The sequence below is a fragment of the Podarcis cretensis genome, assembly GCF_951804945.1.
Source record: "Podarcis cretensis genome assembly, chromosome: 10".
Lineage (NCBI taxonomy): Eukaryota > Metazoa > Chordata > Lepidosauria > Squamata > Lacertidae > Podarcis > Podarcis cretensis.
The window spans coordinates 3214735-3227921 of record NC_137179.1 but is presented as its reverse complement, the minus strand read 5'-3'; the positions used below and the strand labels follow the sequence as shown (position 1 = coordinate 3227921).

At 47.1% G+C, this 13187-nt stretch overlaps 3 protein-coding genes and 1 long non-coding RNA gene across 4 annotated transcripts in view; 3 read left to right on the top strand and 1 right to left on the bottom strand.

Annotated features, from left to right (window-relative positions):
* The window catches only part of LOC307225349, a 76536-nt gene that overhangs the window by 15906 nt on the left and 47443 nt on the right, over window positions 1–13187 (bottom strand). The window lies entirely within an intron of this gene.
* The window catches only part of LOC307225128 (uncharacterized protein), a 51405-nt gene that overhangs the window by 16639 nt on the left and 21579 nt on the right, over window positions 1–13187 (top strand). The window contains exon 2 of the mRNA XM_079992931.1: window positions 9115–9944. The gene's annotated coding sequence lies outside the window, so the exon portion shown is untranslated. The remainder of the gene's footprint in view (window positions 1–9114; window positions 9945–13187) is intronic.
* The window catches only part of LOC307225062 (uncharacterized protein), a 51622-nt gene continuing 45794 nt past the window's right edge, over window positions 7360–13187 (top strand). Inside the window, exon 1 of the mRNA XM_079992756.1 lies at window positions 7360–7485. The gene's annotated coding sequence lies outside the window, so the exon portion shown is untranslated. The remainder of the gene's footprint in view (window positions 7486–13187) is intronic.
* Window positions 7488–13187, top strand: part of LOC307225034 (uncharacterized protein) — a 68222-nt gene continuing 62522 nt past the window's right edge. The window contains exon 1 of the mRNA XM_079992685.1: window positions 7488–7563. The gene's annotated coding sequence lies outside the window, so the exon portion shown is untranslated. The remainder of the gene's footprint in view (window positions 7564–13187) is intronic.

Below are 13187 nucleotides of genomic sequence, written 5' to 3'. Positions count from 1 at the left end.
ATTTCTCTCCCACCTCTTTGTCCAAGGAGATCAAGGTGGCATCCATGGGTCTACCCCTCCCCACTGAGTCCCCCCACAACAAACACATTGGATTCCTGTTTTAAAACAGTTGCACTGGTTGTTTCCTTTCCAGCAGGACCTCTCCTGCTCTGAATGCCTTGGCTTGTGAGACCTCCAGTGGTGCTTTCATAGAACTATAGAGGTGGATGGCACCCCAAGGATCATCTAGTCCAACCCCCCACAATCTCAGAGGCCACGCTTGCATCTGGAGGAACTAAGTGTTAGAATATTTCCGTTCCATCTTAAGGGACAGGCATGACTGTTGTGTGTCACATGCCTGTTTACACTCCAGCACAGCTTGCTGGGAACTTCTGTTTGTGTACAGTGGTACCTCAGGTTACAGACGCTTCAGGTTACAGACACCACTAACCCAGAAATATTACCTCAGGTTAAGTACTTTGCTTCAGGATGAGAACAGAAATCGTGCTCTAGCAGTGCAGCGGCAGGAAGCCCCATTACCTAAAGTGGTGTTTCAGGTTAAGAACAGTTTCAGGTTAAGAATGGACCTCCAGAACAAATTAAGTACTTAACTGAGGTACCACTGTATAGCTTTTGCTTATGCTGTCTTGTTTGGACATGAAGGAGAGCAGACATGATTCCTTTGTCCTGATGTGTGCTGAATAAACTGCTTGTAAATCTGCTCACATATGCCTCTCCAGCCACTTCTGTTGTGCGTTTACTCTGCTGAGTGTGCATGCCCAGCCACTGAAGACTGCTGAAGCTCGGGTCGCTGATCCAAGGACTGGAGATCACCCAGCACACGGACTCCTTGGCTGAATCCCAACATTAAGCACTGGAGGAAAAAAGGAGGCCTGCAGGATCAGACCATAGGGCTGCTTCCTGTGCGGGAGACAGAGCAGAGGATTCCCCCATCACTCTGTCCTACTCCTCCTCCACGGATTGGCCCCCTCCTCTTTTAACCCCACCTTGATTGGTGGCCTCTGCCTCTTGTGGGAGGGAGTTCCACAGGTTTACTCTGCCCTGCCCTTTCGCTTCTCTGCATTCCTTCCTTCCTTCCTTGCACAGGTGAGGTTTTAGGGACAAGGGTATATTTCATGTCCGAATGTTTCCATCCGCCGCCAACCTCTGTTATACAAGGGGACTGATCCATACATCTGAATGGGCTTTCTCTGCATGCATTTCCCCGCTCCTGGATCCAAGGGGCCAGCAGCGCATCCATGCAAAGGAAGAGCAGAGCTGCTGCCCTCCTGCGACCCTCCGTGCACTGACTTGCCCCCCTCTCGCCATGCAGCGCTGGGACCCCCGCTCTCCCCATAGGCCCCATGTTGGCCCTGTCCTGGGAAAGAGGAGACTCACCGGATCCCAGCAGGCGCCCCCCCCCCCAGGCAGCCTCTGCAGAGCAGAACCAACGGGACCCCCACACGCCCGACTTCTTGCAGGAAAGGGAGGGAGAGGCTTTCGCTCTGGAGGACCCTCCCCCCCCCCCCGTCTTACTTTCCTCTCTAGGAATCTAGCTCGTTTCCGTTTAACCCTTGGCAAGCCGAGCGCACCCAACTCAGGCCTCTCACTCTTTTGAGAGCCGGAGCATCGCGCACCAATGGCATCCCGAGAAGGTGGAGCAGGAGAGGTTTATGGATTACTTCCGGAAAGGGATACATTCACTTTTGGACAGCAGCTGAGCGGCCCCCTAACAGCTGGCCCCTGAACACGGGTCCTAAGAGTTCTTCACTGGTTCCCAGTACGTTTCCGAGCACCATTCAAAGTGTCGGTGCTGACCTTGAAAGCCCTAAATGGTCTCAGCCCGAGGAAAACATTTCCGCAAACAGATCAAAACATGTAGCCGCAGGTGATACAATAGGAGCCTTTCTGCAAATGGCCTTTGCTACACAACTCACTGGGTGGTAACAAAGTATACACATTTGGCTCTTTTCAACGGATGCTTTCGCTTAGCCCCGTTTCCTCAATGAATCCACCCATTTCAGTAAAACCTGAGCTGAAATAGTAAGGAGAGCAAAACAGCAGCCCTGTCTGACCCCAGTCAGCCTCCAGACTCCCCCAGTCACGTGGTAGGAGATTCTTCCTGAGCCCCCGCCCCCACGTGAGATGGGTATGACATCATGGATGATCCAATGATGATCCCCATGATCCAAGCAGACTGGTCCAAAGAGCAGATCTCTAAGCCTGAATGAAACAGGTCTTCGATTATGGATTCTGGAGTCAAGAAATCCGCCCTTTCCAATGATCTCTCAGGCTGGCCAGAAAAAGGCAGCGAGCAGGAATCCTCAGGCATCCCGGTTGACAGACAGACTTGTCATGTTGCCAAAACATGGAGTCTGATCTGATTTCCAGGTACAACACATTTTGTGGCGCAACCGGGGATGTTTTTGGGGTGCTCTCTCTGTGACGGGGGGGGGGTGCGACTATCTGAGGGTGTAGAAATTGCAACGCGCTTTAGTTCTGGGCTGCTTCACTCCTGGCCTCCTTGTGTTACCTCTGACGGAGATACAAGGGAAGAATTTTACCTAGGTGTCGGGGCTTTGTGTGCAAAAACAAAGCCACTTTTTTCCCCTTACACAGGAGTCACAGAGTCCAACCCGCTGCTCAATGTGCACCAATACCAAAAACATTGAATGGATCTAAGATCATGGCGTGGGGGGGGTGGGAGGGAAGGATTTTGCAATGCAAACATTATGGGGGGGGGGACCCGCTTTGCAAATGGATTGACGGGATCAGCCCCTTCCCCGCTCTCCTCATCCCCAGAAGGAAGAAGGGAGGGGGAAAACCTTCCTCTCCTTCGCCCCCCTCAATTCCTCCCCTCTCCGTACATCCTCCTCTCACCCCGCCCCCACAACCCTCAACCCCCCCCCCCGTATGTCGCACCTTTTCCTTCTGCTCCTCCTCCAATCCTGCTTCTGTTTCCGGAATGAGCGGAGAGAGCCCCCCCTCCCAACCTGCCTGCTTCTCCCGCAAGTGGAGCTTCTGCGCCGGATTGCTGTTCTGAGCCTTAGCTCGGGGGGGGGGCGCTTTCGGAAAAGGGAGGAGGGGCGGCAGGTAAATTCCCCCCCCCCCCGTGGATGTTGCGGGAAAGAAAAGAAGAATCGTGAGCGAGGACAAAGAGGTAAAGGGGTCGCGGGGGGAGGAGGGGGGAGAAAAGGACCCAGAGACCCCCGCCAGCTCCCCCAAGCGCCTTCCGTGGGGCCTGGATCCCTGCGCGCGTGCTGCGAAGGGGGCTTTCCTTGGCCCCTTGGGTGCCTTGGCAGGGGCGGCCATGCACCGCCCACCCAGGGGATCCCAACGAAGCGCCCTCGCCCCGTTTCCCCCGCTTAGGCATCCCTAGGGCGCTGTGGGTTCCGCGCGGAGAGAGGTGGGCCATGAATGGGAGTGAGGGACGCCTGGATAGAGACCCCCCTGTCCCTCCCCTGCTCGTCTAAGGGGGCCCCTCTGGACGGAGAAATGGGCTAGGGGTGAGCCGCGCCAAGGGGTGGCGGCCTCTGGGTGCAGGGGAGACTCTGGGACAGAGGGAGAGAATCGATGAAGTTGGGAGGGGGAGCATCCCTGGGGCAGGGAAGGGCAGCAATGGGGGAGGGAGAGATAGGAAACCAGTCTTTGGGGAGACTTCTCCATGGTGGCGCCCGCTGGGGATCTCCGGAGGGGCCGCCTTGGCTTCTCCCTCCCACCCAAGAATCAGCCATCCCTTCAGGCAACCAGAGGGATCCCTGGAAACTGGGGGGTCCTGTCCCCCCTTCCCTTCCTGCAAGCTCCATCCTCTTCCCACCCCGTAAGCCCCTGCCCTGTCCAGACACAGCGCTTCTGCCCAGTCCAGCCATTGTTCCCCTGGAGAGGAGAGGAAATCCCGAGAGGAAGAGCGGAGGGGGGAGGCCTTCTCAGAAGCGGCTCTTGGTTTCCGCAATCCCACTCAGGAAGCAGCCAGAAACCTTTTCCTTTCTCTCAGGCTTCCATCTTTATTGTCTTTTCCACTGTGTATGAGGATAATGTACACCTGTCATCAGAAACAGGAGTGCAGAGTCCATGGAATAGCTCTCAGGATTGATACAAAAGTTGCACCACAAAAGCGTTTTTTTTCCTCTTTATCTTTGAAGGCAATGTCAGAGTGACGGACAAGCTGAGTTACAATCCTTCAGCATCCGATTACAGCGACTGCATGAATCTTCCCAGTCAAAGGACTCATTTTCTTGATAGACAGTGCCTGGGGCTGGAGGCTCTACACACCGGGTGTGACTGTGCAGGCCAAAGACTGCCAGTATTAGCACAGGTGAGGTGTGTGACCCCCCCTCAAAATTGACAGACTATGTGTGAATGAGAGTTTGATGAGAGTTTGTGATTTTCTCCACCCATAACATTTCGTGAGCTGATATTGCAGTACGAATTCAAAATAACTACAAAAAAATCACAAGATGATAAGAATGATTATACTATTTATATCCTGCCCATCTGGTCGGGTTTCTGCAGCCCCTCTGGGCAGGTTACAGCACATATAAAAGAGAGTAAAACATTAAACATTAAAATCCTCGCAATACAGGGCTGCCTTCAGCTGTCTTCTAAATGTCAGGTAGTTGCCCATTTCCTTGCCCTCTGCCTGCTTCCCTGTAACTTCGCTTCTCGCAGGGAAGGAACCAGCAGAAGACCCTCAGAAGAGGACCTCAGTGTCCAGACTGAGCCATGGGGGTGGAGACGCTCCTTCAGGTCTACAGGGCCGAGGCTGTTGAGGACTTCAGCTCTCAGATCTTGCTCCTCCATAATGACCTCCAGAGCAAGTCTGACGTATATTTAGCAGAGTAGGAAAAAACCCTCAGAGGCAGCAAAAAATTTATTCAGCAAATAAATTTAATACTGAATACAAAATAGCATAACAGGATCCAAAACATAGCAAAGACCTAACTTAAATAAAAACCTAACTTGGCATGCCAAAACAGCACTCAAGTAAATAAAAAGAATTGTCCAGTAGCTCCTTACAGACCAACTAAGATTGTCCTGGTTATAACCTTTGGTGTGCATGCAAACTTCTTCAGATACACTGAAACAGAAGTCCCCAGACCCTTATATATAGTGGGAGGGTGGGGTGGGGTTTTTCTCAAAAGGGTAGTAGGAGATGGGTATGGTAAAGCTGTTGACGACTGTTAATGACTGCAATTAGTCCTACAGGAAAAAGCATGGGATAGTATGCAGATGACCAAAAAATAGCTTTAGTATGTGTAATGAGACAAGAATCCAATATCTCTATTCAGACCAGGTCTCTCCATAGTTTTCAGTTTAGTAATAAGTTGTAATTCAGCAACTTCTCTTTCAAGTCTATTTCTGAAATTCTTTTTTATTAATTTCGACTGCGTCAGACCAATACGGCTACCTGCCTGAATCTAGCACTCAAGTAAGACGCACACAAGCAGAGAAATAGCAGAATAGGAAGTGGGACCAGGCGCCTTTCAATACTGTAATTGATAAACAATTCAGTGTCAGAGTAAACTTGGGATTGGATAACAAGCCTGGCTCACTCCAGTTTAAGCCAGCTTCTTCTGGTTCCCAAAAACAAGGAAGGTTCAGCATAATCTCATTACAACTGATCCCACCACCTGCTCTCAGCAGAAAGGAAACTCCCTTATCAGCTAAAATGTTCCAGCTAGAGAAAACACCAGCTTTGAATCACACAGAGTAAAAGCACCAGAACCTTCTTGAAGCAATAGACCAGGAATGATTGATCTCTCTACATTAGATCAATACTTTTCTATGCCTGAAAAATGCAAATATGACACTTTAAAGGTCAGCACCAATAGTTTGAATTGTGCTTGGAAATGTGCTGGGAGCCAGGGAAGATCCTTTAGGACAAGTGATATGTGGTTTCCGCGGCTGCTCCCAGTTACTAGTCCAGCTGCCGCATTCTGGATTAGTTGCAGTTTCTGAGTCACCTTCAAAGGTAGCCCCATGTACAACACATGGCAGTAGTCCAAACTGGAGATAACCAGAGCATGCGCCACTCTGGTGAGACAGTCCGAGGGCAGGGAGGGTCTCATCTGGCGTACCAGATGGAGCTGGCAGACAGCTGCCCTGGACACAGAACTGACCTGCGCCTCCATGGACAGCTGTGAGTCCAAAATGACCCACAGGCTGTGCCCCTGGTCCTTTAGGGCAACAGTTACCCCATTCAGGACCAGGGACAGTACTTCTGTCTTGTCAGGATTCAACCTCAATCTGTTAGCTGCCACCCATCCTCAAACCACCTCCAGGCACCAACACAGGGCATTCACCACCTTCACTGGTTCCGATTTAAATGAGGAGAAGATCTGAGTATCACCCACATACTGGTGATCACCCAGCCTAAAACCCCTGATTATCTCTCCCAGCAGTGTTGTATAAATCTTAAAAAGCATGGGGGAGAGGATGGAGTCTTGAGGCTCCCCACAAGTGAGAGCCCAGGGGCCTGAACACTCATCCCCCAACACCACTTTCTGGACATGGCCCAGGAGGAAGGAGGGGAACCACTGTACAGCAGTGCCCCCAGCTCCCCTAGAGGGTCCAGAAGGATACCATGGCCAAAGGTCTCCAAAGCCGCTGAGAGATCCAGCAGAACCAGGAAAGAGCTTCCTCCTCTGTCTCTAGCCCATTGGAGATCATCAATCACAGCAACCAGGGCAGTGTGAGTTCCATGATGAGGCCTGAATCCCAATTGGAAGGTTAATGGTTGCAGAAGCTTTCCTGGTCCTGCACCCCCAAAAGCTCCAGGCACAAGACTTTTATAAGTTTTCAAGGGGCCACCTGATACATGGTGGTCTTTTCTTCAAAAAACCCAAATATTTTGAATACTTTTACAGTTCCGTATGATGTAAGTAGCATTTCTGTTTCCCTTGCTCCACATCGGAGAGACTTTGATACACAGGTCTGAGTTGATTTCTCCACCTGAAACTGCTGTGTTAGCAGCACTGCCTGGGCAGTGTGTTTGGGGGTTCAGGGCTGCCTAGACAACAAGACCCCCTTCTCAGCCTGGCTTATAAGGTCCCAAGGAAAGCAGAGCAGTACGTTAGACACCAGCTTGGCTGCAGGAGAGGGTGGAAGGAGGTGTGCAGGGCACTATCCAAGCATCTTAGAGACTCCACTCAAGATTTGTGTAAGGTTTTCCTCCATAGCCTTTTCTTCTCCTGAAGATAAGTCACGAAGCAGTGAAGGTTTAGGACCAGAGTTTTCCTTCTTGATGGGCTCCCTTCCCCGGTTGATGAGCCCCATCTGCCCTCATTTCCTCTGCAGAATGGGCAGAATCTGCCTTCTTGACTGTGGGATTCACTGTTCTTCTCATCCTCTTCATCCACCAGGGCCTTTCTTCACGTGCAACAGAATTCCCTAATACACCAAGGATTTGAGACCCAGCAGCTATCCTCACCTGGTTTAGCCAGCCAGTTGAAACTGTTCCTGGGATCGTGGCCCCTGTTGCATGCTGACAGCTTCTGGAAGCCACAGGTGAGAGCTGAGTGCAGGGTGGGGACCAATGGTGGATAGATTACCCAAGAAGGTGCATGACATTTCCCCCACCCAAATGTACTGCCTCTCCTCTAACACCCCAATACATCCTATAATTATGATACTTAAGACAAATGAGGAATAAATTCTTTTTTTAAAAAATACATATTTATTAAAGTTTTTGAATAAAAATACATAGATAAACAACATTACTTGTATTATAACATAGTTTCATCACTTCTTTGGACTCCCCCGCGTCTCCCGTTCGCACTTACATCGTTACAGAAAATAAAAAATTTTCCAAGCAAATTACCCACTTGTTTACAGTCTTATCTCCGCTCATTTAAATAAAATCTAACAATTCTCCAATAAATTTATATTTTCCTTAATCTCACTTATCGTCAAAATCAGATCTAATTCAGTGGTAGGCCATTATTTATGATCTAGCATCCTTCTTAACATTCAACCAAATTACAATATTTTTGTAAATAAATCTTAAATTTCCTCCAGTCCTCCTCAATCCTCTCCTCTCCCAGGTCTCGGATTCTACCAGTCATCTTGGCCAGTTGCATATAGTCCATCAGCTGCATCTGCCACTCTTCCAGCGTGGGTAGATCTTGAGTTTTCCAGCTCTTAGCGATAAGTATCCTTGCTGCCGTTGTTGCGTACATAAAAAATGTTCGGTCCTTCTTTAACACCTTCTGGCTGACAATACCCAGAAGGAAGGCCTCTGGTTTCTTAGTGAAGGTATACTTAAATACCTTTTTCAACTCATTATATATCATTTCCCAGAAGGCCTTCACTCTAGGGCAAGTCCACCAGAGGTGAAAGAATGTACCTTCATGTTCTTTACATTTCCAACATTTATTATCAGACAAATGGTATATTTTGGCGAGTTTAACTGGGGTCATGTACCATCTGTATATCATTTTCATTACATTTTCCTTCAGAGCATTACATGCAGTGAAGTTCAGCCCAGTGGTCCACAACCTTTCCCAGTCCTCAAACATAAATTCTTGTCTCCAGAGATATAAATTCTTGTCTCCAGAGATAACACAACTTCAGACCATCAATGAATAAATACCATATATTCAAGGCTGAAGTTTCCACTAAGTACAGTTATTTCTTCGCCTTTAATATCCAGGTTTTTCAGTGCCAGATTAGGATAGTCGTGCGTCAGAAGAGGGGCACGTGATCAGGCAGCACGTCACCATTAAGAAGAACGATTAGGGTGGGTGTTTCCATCTGGGATTCCCATGTGCCACCTGCTTTCCTTACGCTTCTCCTGCTCTCTCAGTGCAATGCAAGGCATGTAAACAGAGGTCCATCTCCAAGAACAGGAGATTCCCTGAGCACCCATTCAGCTGACGCCAAGCACCAAGCCTTGTCACTAGTTCTCTGACTGACCCAGGCCACAGTCCCCAGAAAAGACGTAGACCTGGGTCTCACATAAAGGCATGTAGACAGAGGTCCATCTCCAAGAACAGGAGCTTCCCTGAGCACCCATTCAGCTGGCACCAAGCACCAAGCCTTGTCACTAATTCTCTGAGTGACCCAGACCACAGACCAATGGACCACAGACCTCCTGAGGCCAATGGGGCTGTGCAGGTGATTCATTAAGAGGTTGAGGTGGATGGGGGCTTCCGGTTGAGCTGCAATCAGGGAAAGAAGCGCGAGGCAACCCTCAGGGGGGTCTTGAGCAGTGCGGGGGCTTTAGAGGGGCTACGAAGGCTACGTGGACCTCCATACCCTGAGAGGAGCATCTTGGGGGGCAGAGTACCTGGCAGAGCCTGGGCGTTCTCTCCTGTTTCACAGGCTTACAGCTAAACTGAAGCTTGGGGATGGGATTGAGCTGCAGGCACCGAGGGGAAGCAGCAGACCCCGTGCTGTGCAGTCTCAAGCTTCGACTGAAAGCGGCCAGCTTCCAAACAAAAAAAACAAATCTGGACTAAAACTAAAGCAGTTATTATCTGCGGATTTTAAAAAAGAAAATTAACAAGATTCGGAGTGCTGAGGGCGAAAAAAGGGAGTACGTCCCAGCGGTAAGGAGAGAATGGCGTCTGGCGGAAGACTGAGAGAGGACTGAAAGTAAGAAAGCAGCCACCAAGTGAGGTTCGCAGAAAATCCTTGGTTACTATGTTCCGAGGTAACGATTTGTGGGGAAACAACAGAGAGGCATAGAAGGGGAGGAAAAACTTCTTTGTATCGTCTTGGTTGAAGCGTCCTGTGCCAGTGGTCGGAGAATGAGCTTAAAATGCCCACCAGTGAACACCCGTGAACTCTGCTTTTTTCCTGCTGTTTGTAAAGAGGTTGGGCAGAAGTCTATGTTGGAGTAACAGTTGGTACATTTGCAGGAGGAAGAAAGAAGAGACTGGGGGATTGCTGTGAATAGCTGCTTAAGTTCTATCTGAGCCTCTCTTTTGCTTTTTTCGCCCTCTATGTGGGGGAGGAGATAAACAGTACGCTTTATAATGCTTGGTTACCGGTCTTGAGTGGAGAATTTATGGATTAAGCTGATAAGGAACCGGAAAAAGAAGATTTTGTATTTGGAACAAAATAAAAAAATTCCTTCCAGTAGCACCTTAAAGACCAACTAAGTTAGTTCTTGGTATGAGCTTTCGTGTGCATGCACACTTTTTCAGATACATGCATGCACACGAAAGCTCATACCAAGAACTAACTTAGCTGGTCTTTTAGGTGCTACTGGAATGAATTTTTTTATTTTGTTTTGACTATGGCAGACCAACACGGCTACCTATTTGTATTTGGAGTACAACACGAAGAATAAGTCTTTGACTTTTATTTTTATCTTTACTTCTTACTCCTGTTTTTCCCCCTCTCCCCCCTCTTCTTCTTTCCTGATCTTTTTTCCTCCCTTTCCTTACTCTATCGCCCCTCGTGTATCCCCTTCCCCCACCCTTATTTTTTTCCCCTTCTCTCTTTTTATCTGCTCTCCCTCCCTCCCTTTCTGCTCTCTCGGTGTTTTGGAGGTTTCATTCCCTTCTTTACTTTTTGTGCCTTTCTTCCTGACACTCTATGGCAGTCTCCCCATCTGGTCCTCCAGCCACGTGAAAGGGGAAATTCCATTTGAAGGACAAAGAAACGGAAAGTAACTTTACTTAAGGAAGGATTTTTATTGAATTTATGGGAACTGCTGCCACTGTGTGGGGAAAGAGGGGAACTGCAATTGGGAAATTTGAAAAACAATATACGTTAACTTGCGATCCCTAGGGGTGGAAATTAGAATAACATTAGTAAATAAATATCTGATTAAGCAATTGTGACAGAATGAAGAAAGTAGTGGGAACACCAGGAGAAAGAAGACCATCTAGACAGGAGAATGGCAAGAATGGGAAAGAGATAAAAGGACTATGATGCATTGATGGTTGAAATAAGAAAGGAGTTTAAACAAAATGAACAATATATTGAGAAAAAATTTGTTAGAAGTTCAGGATACATTAGATAAGAAACTGGAGGGGGTGGTGAGAGAACTGACAGGTAAAGTAAAGGACTTAACGGTAAGATCTAAAGTGTTGGAAGAGTCAATGAAAAGGGCTCAGAAAGATCTAAAGGAAAGTAAAAAGGAGACAGATAGGATCAGAGGAGAAATAAAGGACATAAGTAAAACACAAGAAGAACTACTGGATAATATGTCAATGCTAGAAATGAGGCAGAAGCAGTTGAATTTGAAATTCAGAGGTATTCCTGAGGGGATAAACGAAAATATAAGAGCTAAATTAATTAAAGAATCAGCAAACTGGCTGGGCATGAGGAAAGAGGAGATAGGCTATACAACAGCAAATGCATTTTGAATAAAGGTAAAATCTGCCAGAGCGAGAGGGAAGAAATTGCCTGGGGGATGTACTGGTTATGTTCAACTCTATGGACATGAGGAATGAGATATTGAGATTAAATTATAATAAAAACTTATGCATTAATGGGAAGGCAATTATTGTATTCAAGGAGGTTCCAGCCAGATTTCTTTGACATAGAGACATCTATAAACAACTAGTGGGTCAGTAAAAAAAAAAGGAATTCAATACAGGTGGGAATTCCCGGAGGGGATCTCATTTTATTATAAAGATAATAATAATAATAATTATTATTATTATTATTATTATTATTATTATTATTATTATTATTATTTATACCCCGCCCTCCCCAGCCAGGCTCAGAGCGACTTACAAGCAATAATAAAAACAAGTTGAATGATTACAAACTTAAAAACAAAATTAAAATACAACATTAAAATATTGAAACATTAAAATATTAAAATGTAGCCTCATCACAGGAGGAGAAGGAAAAGAAAAAAGAAAGAGAGGGAGGGAATCAAATTGGCTCCAAGCCAAAGGCCAGGCGGAACCACTCTGTTTTGGATCACCAGTGCCTTTTGATAGTGCAAGTTCAATATTTTATCTCTTTCTTCTTTGGATCTCAATGTAATTAGACAATCCCTTGGTTTTTTATCCTGCCTTCTGCCCAGTCGAAAGGCTGTTGTTATCTCGAATTCATCATCTTCATCCCATTCCTCTTGCCAGAAAGCTATAATGTTCTCTGTAAGGAATTGCACAAGGTTGTCCCCTTCCCCTTCAGGAACCAGTCTAAATTTTAAATTCTTCTCTTTCCGCTGAAGTTCCAATAAGGAGAGGGCTGCATCATGCTCATTCACTTTTTTAATAATAGGCCCAAACTTTTACCTTGTCTCTTCAGCCGTTGTTTTTGCACTTTCTGCAATCTTTCGTGTTTCTGCACTCTCCTGGATTAATCTATTTATAGAATCTGTGTTAGATTTTACACTAGCTGTATTCACGTCCAATCTTGTTGTCAACTCTGTTAATTTTTTAGAATTCTCTGTCGATAGCTTTGTCAGTGCTTCCAGGGATTGATTTATCTTAAGTAGTGCCTGAGTCATAGGATCCATAGAAGCTGGTGTTTTTTCCTGTGCAGCTGGTACAGTTCCTGATATAGAGCCCCTTTTCTTGTGGGATTGTTTTGCTTTCTGTCTTGTTACTATCTCTTCTGTAGGGGCACTCATATCCTCAAGGTCGTTTTCACAGAGTTGATTTCCAAGTGGAAAATCCCACTGTTACTTTTCCAAGTGCAACAGTTTCACTTAAGACCCTCTAGAGGGAGCATTCATTTGTATCCAAATGGCAAGGAAAAAGAAAAACAAAGAAGCAAGGAAGTATAACAGTAGCCAGTAGTTTCCAATATCCAATCTGTAACGTCTCTATCTTCTATGTAGCCAAAATGCAACAGGGTAAATCTAAGGTCCAGTAACTTTGTTACAAACAAACCCCCACTGCAGAGTTTGACAGTTCACATCCCGGTGTCTTATTTGGGCAGCCCGACCTGGGGGGGTTTGGCAATGGAAGGTCTTAATTTTCCAGTAATTTTCCAGCAGGTTAACAATGTCCCAATCCCTTCCCCCCTTTTCCTGCCTATCGGGGGGGAAGTTTAAGTCCGATGTCAGTTTGACAGCTTAAAAAAATAGAAAAGTTCCCTTCAAATGCAGCTTGATTTTCGTTGCTTTGTCTCTCATGCAGCTCCGGGAAGGCAGACTTCCTTAATTTATGCCTTTCCCGTTTTCAGCCGAATTTCTTATTTAGTGTCCCGTTAATTTTTCAGTCTTACTCACGGGTGCTGTGGTCAAATTCCAGTTGCAGGAAGGAATCGGCGCTCTCCGTTCATGGCGACGCGGC